Source organism: Talpa occidentalis, unplaced genomic scaffold (assembly GCF_014898055.3).
Source record: "Talpa occidentalis isolate TD23 unplaced genomic scaffold, MPIMG_talOcc4v2.1 talOcc4.11, whole genome shotgun sequence".
Taxonomy (NCBI): domain Eukaryota; kingdom Metazoa; phylum Chordata; class Mammalia; order Eulipotyphla; family Talpidae; genus Talpa; species Talpa occidentalis.
This window is the reverse complement of record NW_023601104.1, coordinates 21,205,282-21,226,243: the sequence shown is the minus strand read 5'-3', so window position 1 is coordinate 21,226,243 and position 20,962 is coordinate 21,205,282. Positions and strand designations below refer to the sequence as shown.

General features: G+C 37.2%; 1 protein-coding gene across 1 annotated transcript in view; it reads right to left on the bottom strand.

The window, feature by feature from the left end:
• The window catches only part of UNC13C (unc-13 homolog C), a 488,975-nt gene that overhangs the window by 430,389 nt on the left and 37,624 nt on the right, over positions 1-20,962 (bottom strand). The window lies entirely within an intron of this gene.

Genomic DNA, 20,962 nt, shown 5'->3' with positions numbered 1-20,962 from the left:
AACTCTCTGTTCCTTTGTAGGCTAAGCATCTTTTGAGAAAGCAATTTCACCAAGAATTAGACACAAAAATAATCTGTGGAAGGAGAAGAAACTAAGGCAGGGAGATGGTAAGAAATTTGACACAGAAAGAGACTAATCAATCCACATGGCCATGGATCAGACCTTTGAAATTCATGTGCTGCAACAGTGATCTTTCTCTCAAAAAACAAACAAACAAACAAACAAAACCCTCATATTGTCCCTTGTTCTACCTGAAGTCCCTCATTTCTAGGTTGTGGTAAGGTTATTTATCTACCTGCCTTTTCTTCTCCTCACCACTGACAAACCTTCCAGAACAGCCTTGTTTCTCTGATTTTGGTATCCCCTGCAGTATGTGGGGTGGGTCTCATTAGCCTTTCTCTGCACACAAAACAAGTCTGTGGAACTCCATGGAAGTATAGCTTGTCTCCTACACATTTAATATAACGAGTGGTCATTTTTTTTAAAGGTCAAGATATTCACTTAGCATTTACTAGGTACCTAGAATTCATGTAAGTGAATCCCCTTTAAGTCTCTTTCCTATATTTGCTTCCAGAAAAATACTAGCTTGCCTCCATATGCTGCCACCTTTTGAATTCAGTAAAATAAAAATGAATGAGGAGGAAGCAAGGATTAAAAAAAAAAAAAAAAAAATGACAGTTATTCTTGACTGAGAGCTGATGGCTTCTATGAGGAATCCAGACAAAAAAGTGAGAACACACATTATTTGCTTTGACATGTACTTTCAGTACCTCTCTTCTCCCCATTAGTGCCCTGTCCAAGCTTACCAAGTCTTGCAACTACCTACATCTTTCTCCTCAACTTCTTCCCTCCGATGAAGTTCCAAATCTCCTACTCAACCGCAATATGTCTTGCTTTGGAATTACCTTTCCCTTAAGTCAAAACTCTCATTTTCTTTGGGCATCTGAACCAGGTTAGAATGAAAGCTAATTAAGCTGATGCACATTACATTTACGGCTCATCATTTCCCCACATATTCTTTAACATGTCCATAATGTATTATTCATTCTTACTGACAAAAATCTCACTTGGTATGAGGAGATAGTTTGGAATAGGAAGATACCTTCTTTCTTACAGGAAAGAGAAAATAAAAAAAAAACAAAAACACAGATTTCTCTTAATCCGTTCCCATCATGATTCCCTAGTTCTACTCATGATAGGAATAAATAAGCCCTTCTTTTCACGCTTACCAACTTCCTTTATCAACACCAATGAGCTTACTTAATTACAATGTTTCCTCCAGGAGGAGGGGGTGGGGTAAGAACAACAGGTTTGGCTAACCTTACACCAAGTCACAGAAGGAACTCTTATCTTGGTTTCCAATATTTTCAGCTGTCAATCATTCCAATATTTGTAGCTACACAATCAAGTAGTTCCCAAAATTATGGTGGATCAGAATTATGTAAATGTTTGTTGAACCACAGACTGCTAAGGTCCACCTTGAATTTCTAATTCAGTATGTTTATCTGGGACCAAAAATTTGCATTTCTAACAAAATCCCTGGTGATGTTGATGGTCCAAGCAAACACGTTAAAAATTGACCTTATACCAATTTCCCTTCCATCTGAAGAGAAAAACATGCCAAGTGGAAAAGAGGATATATAACAACACAGCAGTATAAAAGAGCATGTGAAAGATGAAGATGAGGTCTCTACCACAGTCACTTCCCAAGCCCTTTTTCTTCTTTCTTCTTTGTACATACACTGAGCAACCCAAGTGCTTGAGAAGTTTTTGTGGATTAAGATTCTTTACTTCTATATTATTTTATTCTCTCAGCCTCTCTTCCCTTCACTAACTTGTTCCCTTTGCTCTCTCTCATTTAACATATATAAGTGTATCCTGGGGCCTCCCTGGTGGCGCAAGGGTTTAAGACAGCACTATGAAGCTATCCTCAGCCACTGCAGCATGAGTTCAATCCCTGGCCAGGGAGGTGACCCACATGGTGCAGCAGACCTCTCCTGCCTCACCTGCTGCTCCCTGTGTATTTCAGTACATCTGCCTGTTCTGCTCCCCACGCTGTCTCTGGTGAATCTTCTCACCTTAGGCCTGTACCCCAATTTTTGTATGCATAAATAAATAAATCTTAAAAAAAAGTGTTTCCTGGACCATTGTGCTAACAAGAGATGTTAAAATTCCAAGATCTTATACAAAGAGCTTATATAACTCAACAAAAAGAAAGCAAACAACCCAATCAAAATAATGGGCAGAAGAATTAAATAGGTATTTCTCCAAAAAAGACATGCATATTGTCAACAGGCATATGAAAAATTATTCAGCATCACTTATTATTAGGAAATTTCATGTCAAAACCACAATGAGATAGTACCTCACACCTGTGAGAATGACCCATATTAAACAAACAAACATTCTCACAGGTGTGAGGTGCTATCTCATTGTGGTTTTGACATTCAACAGAAACAACAAGTGGTGGTGAGGGTGTACAGAAAAAGAAACCCTTCTACACTGTTGGGAATGCAGACTGGTCCAGTCCCTCTGCAAAGCAGTACAATGCCATGGGCACTGTATGTTCCTTCAGGCAAAGACAACCTACAGAGATTCACGGAAGCTAATGGATGGTGTCCAGTGGGTGCGGGAAGAGCAGCGACAGCTATCCTATAGTTATTTGGAGAATTCTTCCTTTTCCATCATTTGGTTATCTTAAAATTCCTTAGTATCAGTTACAAATTGCATCCACTGGAAGCAAAACATGTCAATTCCATGATCTTTAAGCTTCTATCAGTATCACATAAATTCTGTACCATTTGGTTATATTGACTTTATAAATGCTTTTCAAGAAAATATATGTAGGATTCCTGTTTCAATAACCTTTGGCAAAAGTAATGAGTTCCAGAAAATCTGTTAAATTTCTGCGCCATATTTCCCAGAATATTCATATTTCCCAGATCATTCATTCCCATTACTAGGTGTGTATTATATTCAACTGAAACTTTTAAAAAATATTGATGCATGGGTCACACCCCTGGATTTTCTGATTTAATTGGTTTTGGGTGGGGCTCAACCATTGGTATTTCTTTAAAAATCCCCAGATGATTCTAATATGCAGTGAGGGCTAAGAAACACCAGATTAGATGTTATCTAAAACCCCTTTCAACTTTGTGATTAATATGATTTACTTTACCTCTGCAAGCAAAAAGAAAAATTTTCTTATTCCATCCTATTGAGTTCATTCATTCTTTCACATAACTCAGCAACAACAGAAGCAGTTTCTAATTTTTATCCAGAATCAAGAAATAAAGTTTAGACTCTTTCTTAATGATCCTCTATAATGAGATTAGGCAATGGAGAGTAGAAATTCTAAAATCAGGGAAACCGACCAAGTGGCCAAGCAGAATAAGAATTCATAGTCAACGCCAAGTCTCTATTGTAGGGTTGAAGATATAGAGACTCAGTGCTATGTTGTGTTAATCCAGTCAAAAGATAAGGTCAAGGGGCCTCCATGGTGGCGCAGTGGTTGAGCGCTGGGCTGAGAAGCTGCCCGCAGACTCTGCAGCGCGGGTTTGATCCCTGGCCGCCGGGAGAGGGTCCCACATGGCGCGCAGACCTCTCCTGCTGCACCCGCTGCTCCCCTCAGCAGTGTATTTCGTCAGTCTGCCCATTCTGTTTCCCGCTCTAGCTCTGGTGAATTCTCTCACCCTCCCACGCCTCTGACTGTACCCAGTGCTTGTATAAATAAATAATCTTAAAAAAAAAAAGATAAGGTCAAAACCAAGAAGCACTGAGTTCAGTCTCCAAAACTAGTGGAGAAAATAAAAAATAATGTATGTAGAAATAAATTTATCCCAAAAAGTCAGTCTTGACAATGGTTCTATAAAATAATTAGCTAAGAGAAATAGCTGAATACTTTCCAAATGCATACCGACAGTAAAAAAAAGAGTCAATAAGCACATTTACATTTTGTTACAATACAGTTGCAGACTAAAATCCCTCAGTTGATCAAACTGAAGCACCAAATAAATCTCTGTCATCAATACAACATTAACACTTGTATGTTATATAAAGAATAGATCAAAAGGAGGAAAAAAACAACGAAATCTCAAGAAATAGATTTCTCCAAAGGTAAACACTCACCAATTTTTAATTAAATGAGTAGTTTGGTAAAACTTTACTGGAAAAATGACAGAAAGAAAATAGCACAAAATATAATAAAGTTGGTAACTAAAAGGAAATACACTTTTTAAGAAACCCAAATATGCAAAAATGTGATTTTTCCTATAGTATGTTGATTTTAAAGTATGAATGAGTTGTTTTAAACAATTTAGAAGTGAGTCTTAAGTATTCTGTTGTGAAATTAATCATATAGTATCATGTTTTAATAAATATAATCAAATCAGTTCATTGTCATAAAACAAACATGAACAATATTACAATGTAATATGTAACCTAAGTTCAACCCTAAAATAATTCCTGTTTATCTGTAGACTGTAATTATAAATTAAGAAAATAAATAAAACAAGCAAGCAACCTTGATTAAACAATGCTGGCCACAGCTGGTTCAGCGGTTGCAATAGTTGATCCAACTCATTGGGAACAGACACCGTGAACATTAAGGAAAAGAAAAATCAATAGTACAAAAGTCAATTGAGTTTATGTTTATCCTTTTTCAAGAGCAAACAAGCTAACTAAAAGCCGAAAAATTAGTATCTTGGTGAAAATCTATTTGGGCTATCTTCTACATAGCAGAGAACAGACAAACTAAATATTTGAGCTAACTAACTAATATTGTGATGTACCTTTATGACTGAAAATAATTTATAGTATATTGTAAAACTGGCAAAGAAAATGGAGTGATCCAATTTCTTCTCTTATTCAAATTACCTAAGAAATGGCAGGCTAATTTGGACATAAAATCTGACTTAGAATTTATTTCCTAATATGCATTTTTAAGAAGATACAGAAAAACCAACCAATTAATGATGAAAATAAAATACAGAGGCCTCTGTGGTAGCCCAAGGGCTCTATGAAGCTATCTGCAGCCTCTGCAGCATGAGTCAATCCCCGGCCAGGGAGGTGACCCACATGGCACAGCAGACCTCTCCTGTTTTGCCCACTGCTCCCCTCAGCAGTGTATTTCACTCAGTCACCCTGTTCTGCTTCCTACTCTGTCTCTGGTGAATCCTCTCACACCCCACACCTCAGGCCTGTACCCCAGCTCTTGTATGCATAAATAAATAAATCTTTGATTTTTGAGGAAAATATCATGAATACATGATAAAAATAAAATATCAACAAATTACCATATTAATACAGTTCATGGATATCAAACAGCTAATGCAAGAAAGTATTTGCCCCAAATACCATAAATAAATAACATTTCTATGCAATCCAATAAGAAAATGTAAGGAGAACACAAAATCCTCAAGAGAAAAATATAAATGCCAGCTATAAAGAGAATTATTCAATTTCTCCAAGAGGAAACTTCAAAATTCAATAAGGCAAAAGCAAAGCACCATTTATTTACTTATCAATTTCAAAAGGTCTCAGTATGATAGTTAACAATTATACAGTGCTTATTATAAACCAGTTATACATCTTTGTGCTAATTTATCCCTGATAGCTGCTTATTAGGTAAACAATAACATTTTCATTGTTACTCTTTTTTTTTTAAAGATTTATTTATTTATTTATTTATTTATTTATTTATTTATTTATTTATTTATACAAGCACTGGGTACAGTCAGAAGTGCGGGAGGGTAAGAGGATTCACCAGAGCCAGAGCAGAGAACAGAACAGGCAGACTGACGAAATACACTGCTGAGGGGAGCAGCGGGTGAAGCAGGAGAGGTCTGCACGCCATGGGGGACCCTCACCAGCGGCCAGGGTTTGAACCGGCACTGCAGAGGCTGTGGGCAGCTTTGCAGCCCAGCGCTCAACTGCTGTGCCACCAGGGGAGGCCCCATTGTTACTCTTTAACAGATGAAGAAAATGAGACACAGGTAAGTGAAATAACTTAGAAGTCACATAAGTCTGAAGTCAGAGAATTGGCCGTTCAGTTCCTATCAGTTTATCTCTACACATTTACTCTTATTCCCTATGTTTTGTAGCTTCAGGTTGATGGAAAGGATATAGTGATTTCAGAATATTCATTCATTGCCTATTAGAGGTATTTGTAGATATAATTTTTGGAAGACTCTTTCATGCATATCTATCAATAGTCTTAACTTTAATAACTTTGAGTCTTCGTCTCAGCATTTTGGCTTCTAGGAATGTAGTCTAAAGAAATAATAATTAAAATAAAACAGACTGATGCAAAGACAGTCTCTTAAGAGCATTATATATAAAATCACCAAAGGAAAGTAGAAAAACATATGAAATTCCAAAAGTCATAAGAACATTTAAATGAATCATAATCTATGTAAAAAATGGAATATTTTTGGTCATTAAGAAATGATGTATATAAAGACAATCCATGATATAATGCTAAACAAAATTCAGAATACAAAATTGCATTTATATTAGCTTATATTTTAAAATGCAGAAATTTATTCATTCAACAAGTAAGCAAGCCAGATGGTGCTCTGATGGTGCTAATTTTCTATTGGAGAAGGAAAACAATTAACATAGTAAGTAAATGGATTATACCATGAATTAGATGGATAAGTACAAGTGAAAAAAGGGAGGAGAAAATGATGGGAATTGGGAATTCTAGGTTGGCGTGTGCCGGTTATAAAATTAAATAGAAGAAAGCCTCACTAAGACAGTATAATTTCTGCTTAGAGGACTTGGAGAACTTAGTTACTTTAATACCTGGGGAAAGGCATTTCAAGCTGAGAGAACAGGTAGAGCAAAGGCTCAGTAGCAGATGTTGCTGCTACCCTACCAATGTGCTGGAGTGCACCTCTACCTGCACACCTGGAGACTAGTGTGTTAATACCTGTGACTCACACATACTCATTTTCGGCCCTGGGACACATTCAAACAGTATGTGAGGCAATTTGAGAATTTATGTTTCTGAAATTGGTTCTAAAACAATGAGAGTCAAAGAACTGATGAATAAAATCCCTAGCTTCTGCCTGTTGGTGGGATAGTTCTGAGGCATGTTCTACATTATCTCCTAAGAGAGTGTTTCTCAAACATCAGTCAGTATGTATGAATCATCTGGAGTCTCTATTCAAACACAGATTCAAGTACCAGGTGACCAAAGCAGCAGCATCACAGACCATATCTTCAAAAGTGAGGTCCCAGAGTTCTTTAAAGGGACTGGGCCCCCTAAACACAGAGGTTAACACATGCTTTATGGCTTCCTTCCAAATCCTAACTCATTTCTTCCCTCCCACACAGTGTTAACCTGGCATCATTATTATAATAAGCTCGTTACATTCACCTTGTCTTAGAATCCGCTAAGACAAGTCAATACCATACTCTGAGGCAAGAGTATGCATGAACTAGAGGGACACAAGGAAGCCATTGTGGCTGGAGCAAAACAAGTGAGTTCAGTAGCAGGAAAAGGAACAGCATTTCAGAAGGGCACGGAGGAAGATGATATAGGTATTGGGAAAAAGAGTTGGAGAGTAATCAGGAGATGATGATATATTGTAGATGCCAGGATTTTGACTTCTACTAAAGTTAAATGGGTGTCCATTATGAAGTTTTTAATCAGAGGATGCCATGATGATAAACTCTAATGTTAACAGCTTCACACTAGTTTCTGGCAAAAATGAAGGGCAGAAGCAATGAGGAAATCGGTTCAGAGGCCACTGCAGGAACCCAGGTAAGGATAATAGACATACATGGCGGGGGAAAGGCAGTGGGCATATGAAAAGAAGGCAGGTTCTGGGCATTCTTGTGAAGCAGTCAAGTAAACAGTTGGATCATAACTGGTCTAGAGTTTAGGAAAGAGATCCTATGGTGGTGGATACAGAAGTTGTTGTCATCACTATATACGTGGCATTTAAAATCACTGGACTGAATGAGATCATTTACAAACCAAGTGTAAATAGAAAAAGGAAAAGGAAAAGTCCAAGAACTGAGCCCTGGGACTTTTTATTTATTTAGGAATGTTGGAAGGCAGCATGATCAAAGTCAGTAGCAGTAATGTCTGTGTGGAGGGACTCTGGGTGGTGGTAATTTTACATGACTGCCATTAGCTTGACTTCAGGGCTTTGTCTATGGCTCCAAAGACCTGAGGGACATGCAGCATCTAAAGCTATGTCATTCTATCTTTTTGTTGCTCTGCCAATCGGAATAACAGGAATACAGAATTTCAACAACATAAATCGGGCAATACAATTAAATGAGATTTCAAAATTATTACATATGTGTGTGAAATATCTAAAGCATAGAAAGAAAATGTATTTTGAACCAGATGGGATAACACTGAAGCATATGAAGAGACCTCAAATAAATGCAAAACCTAACCAGGCTGTGAGGAGAATTACAGTCTCAATAGAAGTGGGCATAAAATGTTACATAACAACAGTCTGAACCCAGGAAAGGACAACGTCTTCTACAGGGATTGAAGTCCTGTTTTTATAGCATGTCTAAAATTGACCAGGTCAATTTACAGGTAAGTGGAAAAGGGGGGGGCGGTCTCAAATACTCCAGCCAGGTCCAAAATCTTCCATTGATTTGTAATCTGAAGGGGCCTTAAACATAAATGCTTAAAACTTAAAGAGGATAAATCAAACCCATAACTTCAAGCAACAGCATTAAATTTAAGAAAATGGTTTCTATAAAAATGGAAACAACTATATTTGGGAAAGTGTTAGAAGTACTAAGGACAATTTAATTTATCAAGTTAACTTATAAGCCTTAGGATTCCAAATTTAAACAAAACTAATTGATTATTGATTTTGGGATTGTGATATTATTCAAAAATGATTTAGTAAAGTTTTCTAAAAGAATAGTGCCATTTAAGAAAACCTGATCTTTACAAGTATAATTTATCATATATTAAATAATTGCTTAGATGGATTTTATCAGTCAGTTAAAGTGCTAAATAAGAAGTTAAACATTTTAATGTATAAATGTAGTTTAATAAATTGAATATTGTATAGATAACATCATTTCTGAATACAGCATAATATTAATTCAAAATATTTTTTATTTTAACAAGTGACTTTAAAATATTACATCTAGGGCCTCCCCGGTGGCACAGAGTTTGAGAACTGGGTTGCGAAGCTGCCCGCAGCCTCTGCAGCACTGGTTCGATCCCCGGCTGCTCCCCGGCCACCGGTGGAGGGTCCCACATGGTGAGCAGACCTCTCCTGCCACCCACTGCTCCTCTCAGCAGTGTACTTCAGTCCCTCTGCCTGCTCTGCTCCCCGCTCTGGCTCTGGTGAATTCTCTCACCCTCCCGCGCTTCTGACTGTACGCAGTGCTTGTATAAATAATAAAAATAAATCTTTAAAAAAAATAAAACAATAAAATATTACATCTATAAATACAATAAAATACACAAGTTGAACTTAAAAGTATATGAAAAAACCATGTTTAAAAAATATAACTAATAAATATTAATTTTAAAACCATATAGTACAATTAATTTTCTAGTTCAAAAGTTGTCCAAAGATACCAATAATGGCTCATTTTTATACTCCCTGCTTGTCGGTAAAAAAATAGAAGTTCTTTTGCATTTGTCAATTTTCATAAACATAGATGAGTTTTATTTGGAAAAATATAGGGCACAAAAAAAGCTTGAGTTAACCAATATGCTGATTGGACTCCCAAAAATACTTTTTCAAGCAGTATTTTGTGATATATATATAAAAAAAAAAAGAATAGAATGGAAAACTTCCAAAGTTCTTTTTCCTTTGAAAAAGACTGTGAATTTCTATGACTATGAATTAGGCAAGCTTCCAATATCTTAGTTGAGAGGACCCTGGGTACAGTAAGGAGAATCAGTAAGCTAACGAAACTAACATCTTCCTTTGCTTAAGTCACCAGAAGCAGGCAGCTGCCCACATGAAGGGCAGAACTGCCAAGAAATCGTTCCCTATATGGCAGTTAAGTGTGGTTTATTTTAAATTGTTGGGCTCCCAAATAAGCTAGCAGTAAAAGGAGACCTGTTCTGGGTACTCTCTGTGCTTTCCAGTTAAAAGTGTTTCTGAGCCTCGGAAGGGAATTATGCTAAGCAAAACAAGTCAGAAGGAGAAAGACAAAAAACAGATGATTGCACTCATGTGTGGAATACAAAGAAACAAAACAGAGGGACAGACAAAACTAAACTTAATAAACCCTAGAAATCTGATGGTAGAATTGAGGACAGAGAGATGATGTCAATGGGGAAGGATTACTGGTGCTTGGTGGTAGGTGTTTGTAACATTCATCTGAAGAAGTATGAATCTATACCCCTAAATCACATATAGTGTTGTAACCGATATTACCTGGATAAAAAAAAAATGCAATTTTAATAAAAAGAAAAAATGGGAAGCATTTCAACAGAAAAGGAGATAAAGACATCTGAATTGAGTACACACACACACAAAAAAAAATCCACATAGACAAAACATCTAAAGACAAGTTTAAATTCTCTAGTAGTCTGAAATATAAACTATGTGTATTAACAATGTTATAATATTTTACCTATTTTAGATTAACAAAACTAAAAAGACCTTCGGTGCCTATTATCGGAGTACAGGTGGGAAAGGTGAAATACAAGTGTTACACTATTAACTGCTAGTGAAATGTAAGTGTTACACCATTTTGGAAGGCAATCTGGCAATAATAAATAGAAACAGAATATACAGCACATGAACACATAGGTATACACATATAAATATAAGCCATTATCTAGCAAATCCACCTGGAATCTTTCCCATAGCAATAAAACATCAAACTATTGAGACATGTTAAAAAAATATTTAACATTGCTGTTAGTAGCAAAAACTGGCAGCAAAGTGAATTTTCATGAAAAATAAAAGAAGCATATAAATTATGGTGTCTGCATGCCATAAGAATATTTGGCCATTGAAAACAATGAGTTAAATCTATATCTGTTGTCTCTGACATACTTAGTGTTGTGATAAAAATGAAATTCAGGAAACAGTGAAAGAAAAGCCATAATTGTCCAATTATAGGGACTATTCCTAGGAGTTCATCTTTATTTTTTTTTTTTTTTAAAGATTTATTTATTTATTTATTTATACAAGCACTGGGTACAGTCAGAAGTGCGGGAGGGTGAGAGAATTCACCAGAGCCAGAGCGGGAGCAGAGCAGGCAGAAGGAACGAAGTACACTGCTGAGGGGAGCAGCGGGCGGCAGGAGAGGTCTGCGCGCCGTGTGGGACCCTCCTCCGGTGGCCAGGGAGCAGCCGGGGATCGAACTGGCACTGCAGAGGCTGCGGGCAGCTTCGCAACCCAGCGCTCAACTGCTGCGCCACCGGGGAGGCCCAGGAGTTCATCTTTAAATGTTCTAACACTATTCACTTAGCACTCAGAAATTGTTTGAGTAGTAGGTTTTGTTGGGAATGAATACAAGACTGAGGTAGGTAGAGACAAGTGCTCTGAGAAAGTGCTTTTACTTGGAGCCAAACCTCTCAACTTGCAACTTAACTTGCAAGCCCCTAGCATGACAATAATTCTTTGTAACCTCAAGTTCCAGATGGCCAGCCTATAAAATTGCTGAACTATTATGATTAAACCTGCTTTTTAAGACAGAGGAATTTATGGCCACATCTTTATTTTTTCTCTCTTTCTGGCAGTCAATGACTTCCTCTAACAATATAAACCTTTTTTCTCTCTTTCTGGCAGTCAATGACTTCCTCTAACAATATAAACCATGTAAACATTCTCTTGGATTTACATGTTTCTTCTATATGAAACCTCTCTGTGAGTTGCTCGGCTTTCTGGAATCATGTCCTGCACTCTCTCTGCTTCTGGCATCTTGCTCTCTCATCCATTCTCATTTGTTTGGCTGACAGCTTGGATGATGAAAACCTTCTCATCACCTGCAGAAATCAGCTTCCACATTCCCCTCTGAGTGATGGGGCACACAGGCATTTCTCTGCAAATCAAGTCAGAGCTCAAGCCACCACCCTAACGACAATGTGCACGCATTCAGCAAGAGGTTTCAGATGTAAAATGGTTGGAATAAGAGCACTGGAATCTGAAGGGAGGTGTCTTTCAACTGGAGATACCGAGTTCCTATGAAGTCAGTGAGTTAACTAATGGTAAGTGTTTTTTTTTTTTTTTTTTTTTTTGCTGGGTGTCTATATTCTCACTATCATCACTGAGACATTACTGTTTGTTTGTATTTATCATGCAAATAATGTATGCTTGTGATAAAAACAGAAAAGATCAGAGATCAGGAATATATTACATAAATAGCGTTGCATAGCCTATGCTGTCCTACATCTTAGATTTTTTTTTTAAACTTACTATCTCTGAGGCATGTTGATATATCACTCTTTATAATGACAACAAAGTATACCACTGTCTGGATACATTATACCTTTTAAAGGTCTCCTTTCATGAATGTATAAGTTGTATACTGGGTTTCATATGACAATTCTGAGATGAGAAAACTTACACATGCATATGTGAAATATCATTCATGAAAGAAGAAAGTGTATGTTTATTTAAAACTTTGGCAGATACTGAAAAATTGTCCTTGAAACCCAAGACACCAATTTATACATTCCCAGGGGACATTTTGAAGAATTTGTTCCAGATTTCTAAGACACAGAAAATTGCAGGTTGTGTGAGTGAGATGAATTGATAAATTCTGTCCCTGCTCTCTCACTCAGGTCTCCCTACCAGTTTCAAATTCTTTTATGATACGCACAGCCAACTTGTACTCAACCTGGGAAGGAGATTTTGAAGTCATTTTCTAAGGAAGAAAGCCTCTGTAGTTAACATTAACTTTGAAAACATCTTAAATAGATTATAAAGCACCAAGTGTCCAGTTTTGTGTGAGCAAATTTGTACAATGATAACTGAAAAGTTACAAATTGAACAATAATGTACAATACAAATCAAGTAAGTGAAAAGTAGAATTTAATATTCTTAAAAATAAGTGATTTTCAGTTCAAGGAACTACTGGAACTATAACAGAAATCAAGAATTTAGAATTACAGAAGAAAACATATTATTTTACTTCCCATATTTGTATATTTGTATTTATATATGCATGGTGTTATATATTTTAATATGTACATTTGTATGAATCTACAGCTGTCTGAAAAAAAAAACAGAAAATCATTTCAAAATGGTTCAAATGAATGTGTCCATTAGAATGGGACAAATTACAGAATTGTGTCCTAGGTTAAGGAAACAAAAAAGGAGTGGTACAGTCCCCAGAGATTAGATACAGAGGTAAACAGTTACTATGTGGAAACCATAATGGCGCCTAATGACAAAGGGGAGAAAAGAGTGTACCCAAAATCCCCTGAGAACTGCTAATGGTGACTGATAGAAAGAAGTGTGAACCAGAGAGACAAGGTCAGGGTTAAGACATTGAGGAAAATAGTAAGAAGAGACACCTTGACCTCATTTAAGTTCTGCTAGGTAACCTCCTGCAAATCTGGCCAGAAGCCTGCTGGCAACAGAGACTGAATGAAAGAGGCAGGGGTCAGCCTCCTGGGACAGCAAGCAAGTTAGAGAAGCCATTGAGGAGCAAAAGCTCATTGAATACACTGGGAAGATGAATCACTGTCATCACTGTCACTAAGTCTGTCTGTCTGTCTGTCTGTCTGTCTGTCTCTCTCTTCCTCCCTTCTCCTTACCCCTTCCCTCTCACCCTATTTCTCCCCAAGGAGTTCTGCAAGTTCAATGACCTATGATGACACTGCACTGTATACAATTGAGAATTTCACTAGAGAGCTCATGTTTTTCCTACCCCACAAAAATGAACAGTAAAAAGACATATATCACAAGGTTTCATTGCGAGAGTTTTCATGAAGTTAGCACTTAGATAAGCTTCCCAAAGGTGCTAATGCCCTCTTCAATTACTCAATATGTTGCCCTAAAACAATTATCAAAGCATGTTATGTATGGGTTTCAGTTTTTGACATTCTGAAACAAGGTGGTAGGATTAGATTGGAAGTTCTTCAACCTGGCTGGTCTTCAGAAACTTAGAGAATCTACTGAAAATACGTATTTCTAAGTCCTTCTTTGGACTCACTAAATTGGAATCCTCAGAAGTGGAAACCTAAAACCTTTGTAGATAAAATTCACACACATGATACCAGCATGGTTCCAGTCTTGGGAACAACTGTACTCAGAAAATCAAGGATGTGGTAAGAAGGCAGCAAAGATGTCTCCTTTATATATTCACAACCTAATTACAACTAGATAAAGACAACAATTCTTGAAAGATAAATGGCTAACTATTGCATACAACAGAACATTGTCATCATGGAAAATGGATAGGATAAATTGTAATTAAAGTGTGTTTGGGGTGATACCACATGAGAGAGAGGAATGACCTCTGCTGTAGGATCCCCATCCACATGTGTACTTAAGGGACTTAAAAAATGGTTATTGTACTGGAGAAGAAGATGTAAGGGTGGTGATAGTGATTTGAGCCTGAGGCTGCCAAATTAAAATCACTGGAGCTCAAACTGGAAGCAGAGAGAGGCGGATCAGATGACCTGTGTCTTCTCATATCAGAGATTACCATTTTTCAGCTTGAGGATGTAGTATGTAAAAACACCTGATATATGCCACCACCACCCCAACCCAGAACCAAAACTAAGACAACTGAATGTTCTCATTAAGCAGAGTTCAAGGCAACTGGATCTTAACAACAGGACCAAGATCCCTACTTCCCCCAAACAGGCAAAGGTTATATGTTCTAAGTCAAAGAAAATAATTCCCTACATGAGACCCTGTCCCAACCTCAATCCTTATGCTGTGCTACATCTATTTATTAGTTAGTCACAGTGTAGTGGTTGAGACTGGAATGAAACTATACAAGACATTTTTGGTCAAGGGATTGGCCTAGAATTCCCACCATACAACTTGAACTCCTGACGCTCACTGAGATGACCATTCAGTGCCCTACTTTCCTGGTTCTTTTCTATTATCTCTTACCAGCATCAGTGCCCCAGCCACCCAAGAAGGTACAAAAGCATCACTATATGAAATAATAGACAAATAAATATTCTGTGTTAAAAAAAAAGAAAAACCCAAAGATTATTCTTATCTTCTTGTAGGAGGAGTATAAAGCCAAGTTATCACGATTAGCAAAGGAAAACCACTATTTCAGGCCATAGAAATTAAAAATTAACAGCATATCACTAATACTGGAGCAATTTATCCATTTGTTCTATCTTAATGAATAATTTCCATATAGTTGTGTATAGTAATCTTATGATCATTCTTATTTCTGTGCCATCTGTAGTGATTTCTCCTCTTTCATTGTGATTCTGTCTATTAATATTTTCTCTCTTTTTATTTTTGTTAGCCTAGCTAGAAGTTCATCTAATTTTTTTTATCTTAAGAATCAGCACCTAGTTTAATTGAATTGTTGTCTAATCTTTTACATCTATATGTCATTTATTGCCACTTTTTATTATTTCCTTCTTTACAATAATTTTGAGTCTTGTTTGTTCCTCTTTTTCAAGTTGCTTTAGGTATGATATTAGATTATTTGGAATTTTTCTTGATATTTAATGAGGGCTTGCATTGCAATTATCTTCCCAATTAAGATCAACATAATCTACTATGATTAACATTTTCTACCAAGACTAACTCTGAAAGAAACAGAGGAATTAGGACCTTCCTAGTAGCAAAGGGGTTCAAAGGCTCAGTGTTATCAAGCTATCACCAGCCACTGTGGCACAAGTGAGATCCCTGGCCAGGGAACTAATCCACATGGTGGAGCAGACCTCTCCTGTCTCACCCACTGCTCCCTACAGCAGTGTTTCAGTGGATCCACCTGTTCTGTTCCCCGCTCTGTGTCTGGTTAATCCTCTCACCCCCTATACCTCTGGCCTACACCCCAGCTCTTATCTGCATAAATAAATAAAATAAATCTTTAAAAATAAAAAAGGAACATAAGAATTGAACAAACTGATCACAAGCATGGAAATTGAAACAGAAATAAAAAAAATGTTCTGAAAAACAATAGCCCAGGACCAGATGGAGTTACAAATGAATTTTATAAAATTTTTAAAGAACCCATGATGCATTCCAAGATAGCAACAATAAAGATGCATAAATACATATACATACATACATACACACACATATGCACATACACAATGGAATACTACTCAGCTATAAAGAAAAAAATGAGCTGCCATTTGCAGCAACATATGTAGAACTGAGAGAAGATGCTAAATGATCTAAGTAAGAAAAAAAAAAAAGACAAATACCAGAAGGTCTCACTTATATTGCTATGCAGACTGTAGAGAAACTTAACAGGAGATAAGCCAAAACCAAAACAATAATCTCTGATGGCAAAACTGAGGCAACCAGAGAAAGAAAGTAGGTGGTGGAGAAGAAGTGAGGGAGGGAAGGGGCCCAACAGAACATGGAGGAGAATTGTTGGGCCTCTCGAGGTGGGCAGGGTATGAAAGCACAAATTTGTAGAAGTTTAAACCTCAAACCCCCAGAGCAGATACAAAGATGTAAACCAACCTTATTTAAATAAACAGAATTTGGAAAAATATACAAATTTGGATACCTTGTGTTTGTTCTAAAGGTAGCATAACAACTCTAAATTCTTCAAACTGAAGAAATCATTCCCCAGTGCAGCTGAGAAGCCCAAGAGGATGGACAAGATTTCTCTAAAGAGTTGGCTTCTCGGCTGGTCCAAGTGTTCTTCATTTTTATTCAGTCTTATAATCAAAGGAGTGTTTTCTTATCAATCTTGACATGGGAAAGACTTCCTTCTCCACCCACTGCTTTTCCTTCTAAATCATTTATACTCATACTGAACAATGCCAGAGAAATCCAAACCACCCACAAAATCAAATTATAGTAATAAATGAATACACTCATAATTCAATAACACCATTCAACACAAAGCAACTCTCTGACCCTGAACTGTATTTCAGATTTCCTCCTATAATTTTTCTCTGTCTTTAAGATATATGGAGTCATGTCTTTTCCATAAGAAAAGAAAATAGTTCTAATTAATACATCACAGTTTAAGCAGTATGTAGAAAATCAAGTCACTTAAGCAGCAGACCATAAGGATCAAGCACCCATGTTAATAATTCAGTAATATTACAAAATGCACAACAAAATTCATCAGTGATATTCAAAAACTGATTTTGCTGGATAGTTGATTTTAATAATACTATGATCATGATAAACAGATAACACACTGTGTTTATGGCTAATTTTCTGCAGCCAGATCAAAGTTTTCCTGTATTTGATCCTTGTTTCTGTAGTGTCTTAAAAGGATCAGCTAAAACCATTGCTAGCTACCTGTATGGTTAGAACACTATGCAAGCATTCACAGTCATGCAGGCAAACAAACACACTTATGTCCCTTCCCAAATATTTGGAGAGAAATAATGCTCTGCTTCTTTCCATTTCTATCAGTCCTAACTCCACATAAAAATATAAAAAGTCCAAACTCATCAAAGATGATTTCATTCAAGCCTAGTCTCATGTACGTTTGATTGCTAAAATGGTATGATTTCCAGACAACTGGGTAAACGTTGGTTGCTAAATACAGCCTTGCTAATACTTGCAACTACCTGCTTGCCAATAATTAAAGTACCTCTATCAGCAGGAAAACCTGTCATTGTACAATGGAAGAGAAAGTGCATAAAAATGCAAACATCCCCAAGAGATGCAGCTTATTAAATGAAATCAATGACAATAAATATCAAATTGATTCTACACAACAGTGTTGGTAAGGACAGGGGAAGGATGAAGAACAGGGTAGGTAGCTACCAGATACTTAAAAATCAGAAGGCACAGAATTGCAAGCTCAGAAGACCGAAGGTAGGACAGGGCTAGAGAAAAGAGAATAAGAGAAACCCCATGGATTTCTATATAATTGTACCCTGATGCTTTTCTAAATATACAGAAGTGTTTTTGCTCACTCAATATAGTCACTAATAATTTCTAACCCAATTAACCTCACTGTTTGAGATCATTTCTAAGGCCTTTCAAACCTAAGCATTTTAAATGCAATTAATTAGGCTTTTTTCCCACAAATCGCTTTGTATTGTTCACAAGCACTTATATAATAATTAAGAGTGGATATTCCAACCCTGGCTCTGGTTAAGGTGAATCAGCTAATGGTAACAATGACCCTAATGGTCTAAGCCTTCACTAGCCCACAGTAAAACGGAGATAACAGTTATGATCTCAGTCCTCAGTTTGGGTTCCAGGACAAGCTGTGGTCTAGGACAGCTGCAGTGGAAATCAGAGGAAGATGCAAGGATGACATCAAGTTCCAGAGATGTCTTCTGCCTCTCCAGGGTACATGGAAAGTCACGTAAAGTTCTCTCCTCTGTCATGTAGTTTGGATGGAATAAATCTTAGTTGTTATAGTGAATGGGATCACTCCTTTTTATTTTCTAGGAATATTAGAAGTAATAATTAATAGCTAGAATTTAAATAACTAATAATTGATAGCAACTGCCAATGGTTATCCAGTTATTCAATTATCCTTCCTGTGTCTGCTAATTATAATGTTCTTCACATATACATTCATGTTAGTTGCTAATAATTTTAATAAAATTATGACTAACGCTTGATTATAAGCCCCAAACATCTCTCACAATAGTTAACTTAAAAAGTAATTTTAGGGCCTCCCCAGTGGCACAGCAGGTTGAGAGCAGCGCTGTGGGGCTGTCTACAGCCTCTGCAGTGCGGGTTTGATTGCCGGCCAGCTGGGGAGCTACCCACATGGCGAGGCAGACCTTCTCCTGTCTCTCCCGCTGCTCCCTTCAGCAGTGTTTTCAGTCCATCTGCCTGTTCTGCTCCCCACTCTGTCTCTGGTGGATTCTCTCACCTTCTCACATCTCTGGCCTATACCTCAGTTCTTGTATAAATAAATAAATCTTTAAAAAAAAAAAAAGGTAATTTTAAACCGACCTGAACCATGCATATGTCTATGAATGCAAGAATTCATGTCTTCACATTTTGTGTTTTCTCTCTTCCCAGGGTCCTCATCTTGATTTCCTCCCACTTCTAGCACTAAGTAAATGTTGCTGGACTCACTTGCTTTGCCATGTTGATATGGCCCCAAGGCAAAGCAGTTACTAGCCAGAGAGTTGAGTCAGTTACATGTTTTTATGTTTCATGAAAACATCAATAAGTGTAACTACTAATACTATACTGTGGAACTTGTACCAAGCTGCCTGAGCCTGGAGTAAACTTTCCAGGATTCAAACCACAAAAATAATCATATAATTGATCACTTCTCAAAATGCATTTTGTATGGTTATCATAGGTTAGTTAAGAAATACAATAGCTATAAGAAAATAACTAGCATTTGCCTTTTAGGCTTCTTAGCATATTTTTCACAAATAGTTTAAGATCAAGGAAGAAGTCTTGATGCTTTTTGGGTAAGTTGAGTCTCTACTGATTATTTACCAGTTCAATTGAAAACCTATCTTACTTTTATTTATTGATTGATTTTGTTTTTTTCAGAGATGCTATTATTATCTGCATTTTATAAATGAGGAATCTGAGCCAAAGAGAAATTAAGCATCTTGCTTAAGTTTACACAATGTGTAGGCTGACTCTACAGGTCACTTCCTTAATCAAGATGCCTCACTGCTAGTCACTGGTGGGCACTCTAGACATGCCCAGGGCACAAAGCACAACCTTGACTCTTCGGAGTCTACAGCCTTGTGAGAGAGGAAGCAAGAAAATACCAGCAACAATGCATGTGTCTCTGGATGCAAAGAGGTGAGAGACTGAGGGAGGGGCCAGGGAGCTCAGGGTAAAGAGACAGAAAGGTTAGTTAGGAAGTTCTAATAATAGTTCAGGAAGAGATCATGGTTGCTGAAACTAGGGTAGAGATAATGTAGAATGACAGAATTTACTGTACTTGAGAGATAATTAGGAGGTAAACTTGTTAAGGGCTTATTAAAATGAATGATTCGGAGATGATGGATATACTACAAATAACAAAATTTACTTTGGCTAATAAAAGGAGAGAAGCATTTTATTGGTTAGATCATAGAATCAAGTGGCTGTCTGAAGAACCAGGTTCAGATACAGGAGTAGAGGTGACATAGAGCCTGATTACAGTTACATTGGTCAGTTCACCACTACTGACATAGCAACTGTGAGCAACTGCAAGCATTACCGTGGATTCATGATTTCATGCAGAGTGCGGATGTGCAATTTCTAAGATCTTACATCACTCCTTCCAATTTCAAAGTCCTAGGAAAAAGGTTCTAATTGGCCAAGACTAATTCATAGGTTCAAGCCATGGCTTCTGGGGGTAAGGATAAGGAACTCAGAGCTCCCTTCAACTTCTGTAGCAGGACAGAGGTCACTGCTTTCTTCCAAGAGCCCAAATACTCGGGACACCAGTAAGAAAGGACTTCAGAGGCTAGGTGGCCACAAGAGATAAATGTCCACTACAGTGTGGCAAGGAAGTAGACAAGGAGGATGACTCTGATTTGAACAAATAGGGGGATGGTGGTCCCATTAATTAAGACACCCAGGAGAAGAAAGCAGACTTAGGAAATAGAGAAAGTTTGAAGCCTATGGGATATCCTACTTGACAATTCTTAAAAATCATTATGGCAACTCCTTCAATGACTTTCCATGGACACTACACACACACACACACACACACACACACACACACACGCACACACACACAATCTCTAAGTGATCCGTAAGACTCAGGAAAATCTGGCATCTAATTATTGCATCAGATTTGTTTCACAGTATTCTCTGCTTTGTTGATGTACTTGATCAAATCTGACTTTCTTTAAATTTCTCAAGTAAGTCAAGCCATGTTTGTCTTCTTATCCACGGTCTATCCCAGTAAATGTATTTTTCTCTTCCTGGAATAATCATCTTCCTTTCCCTTA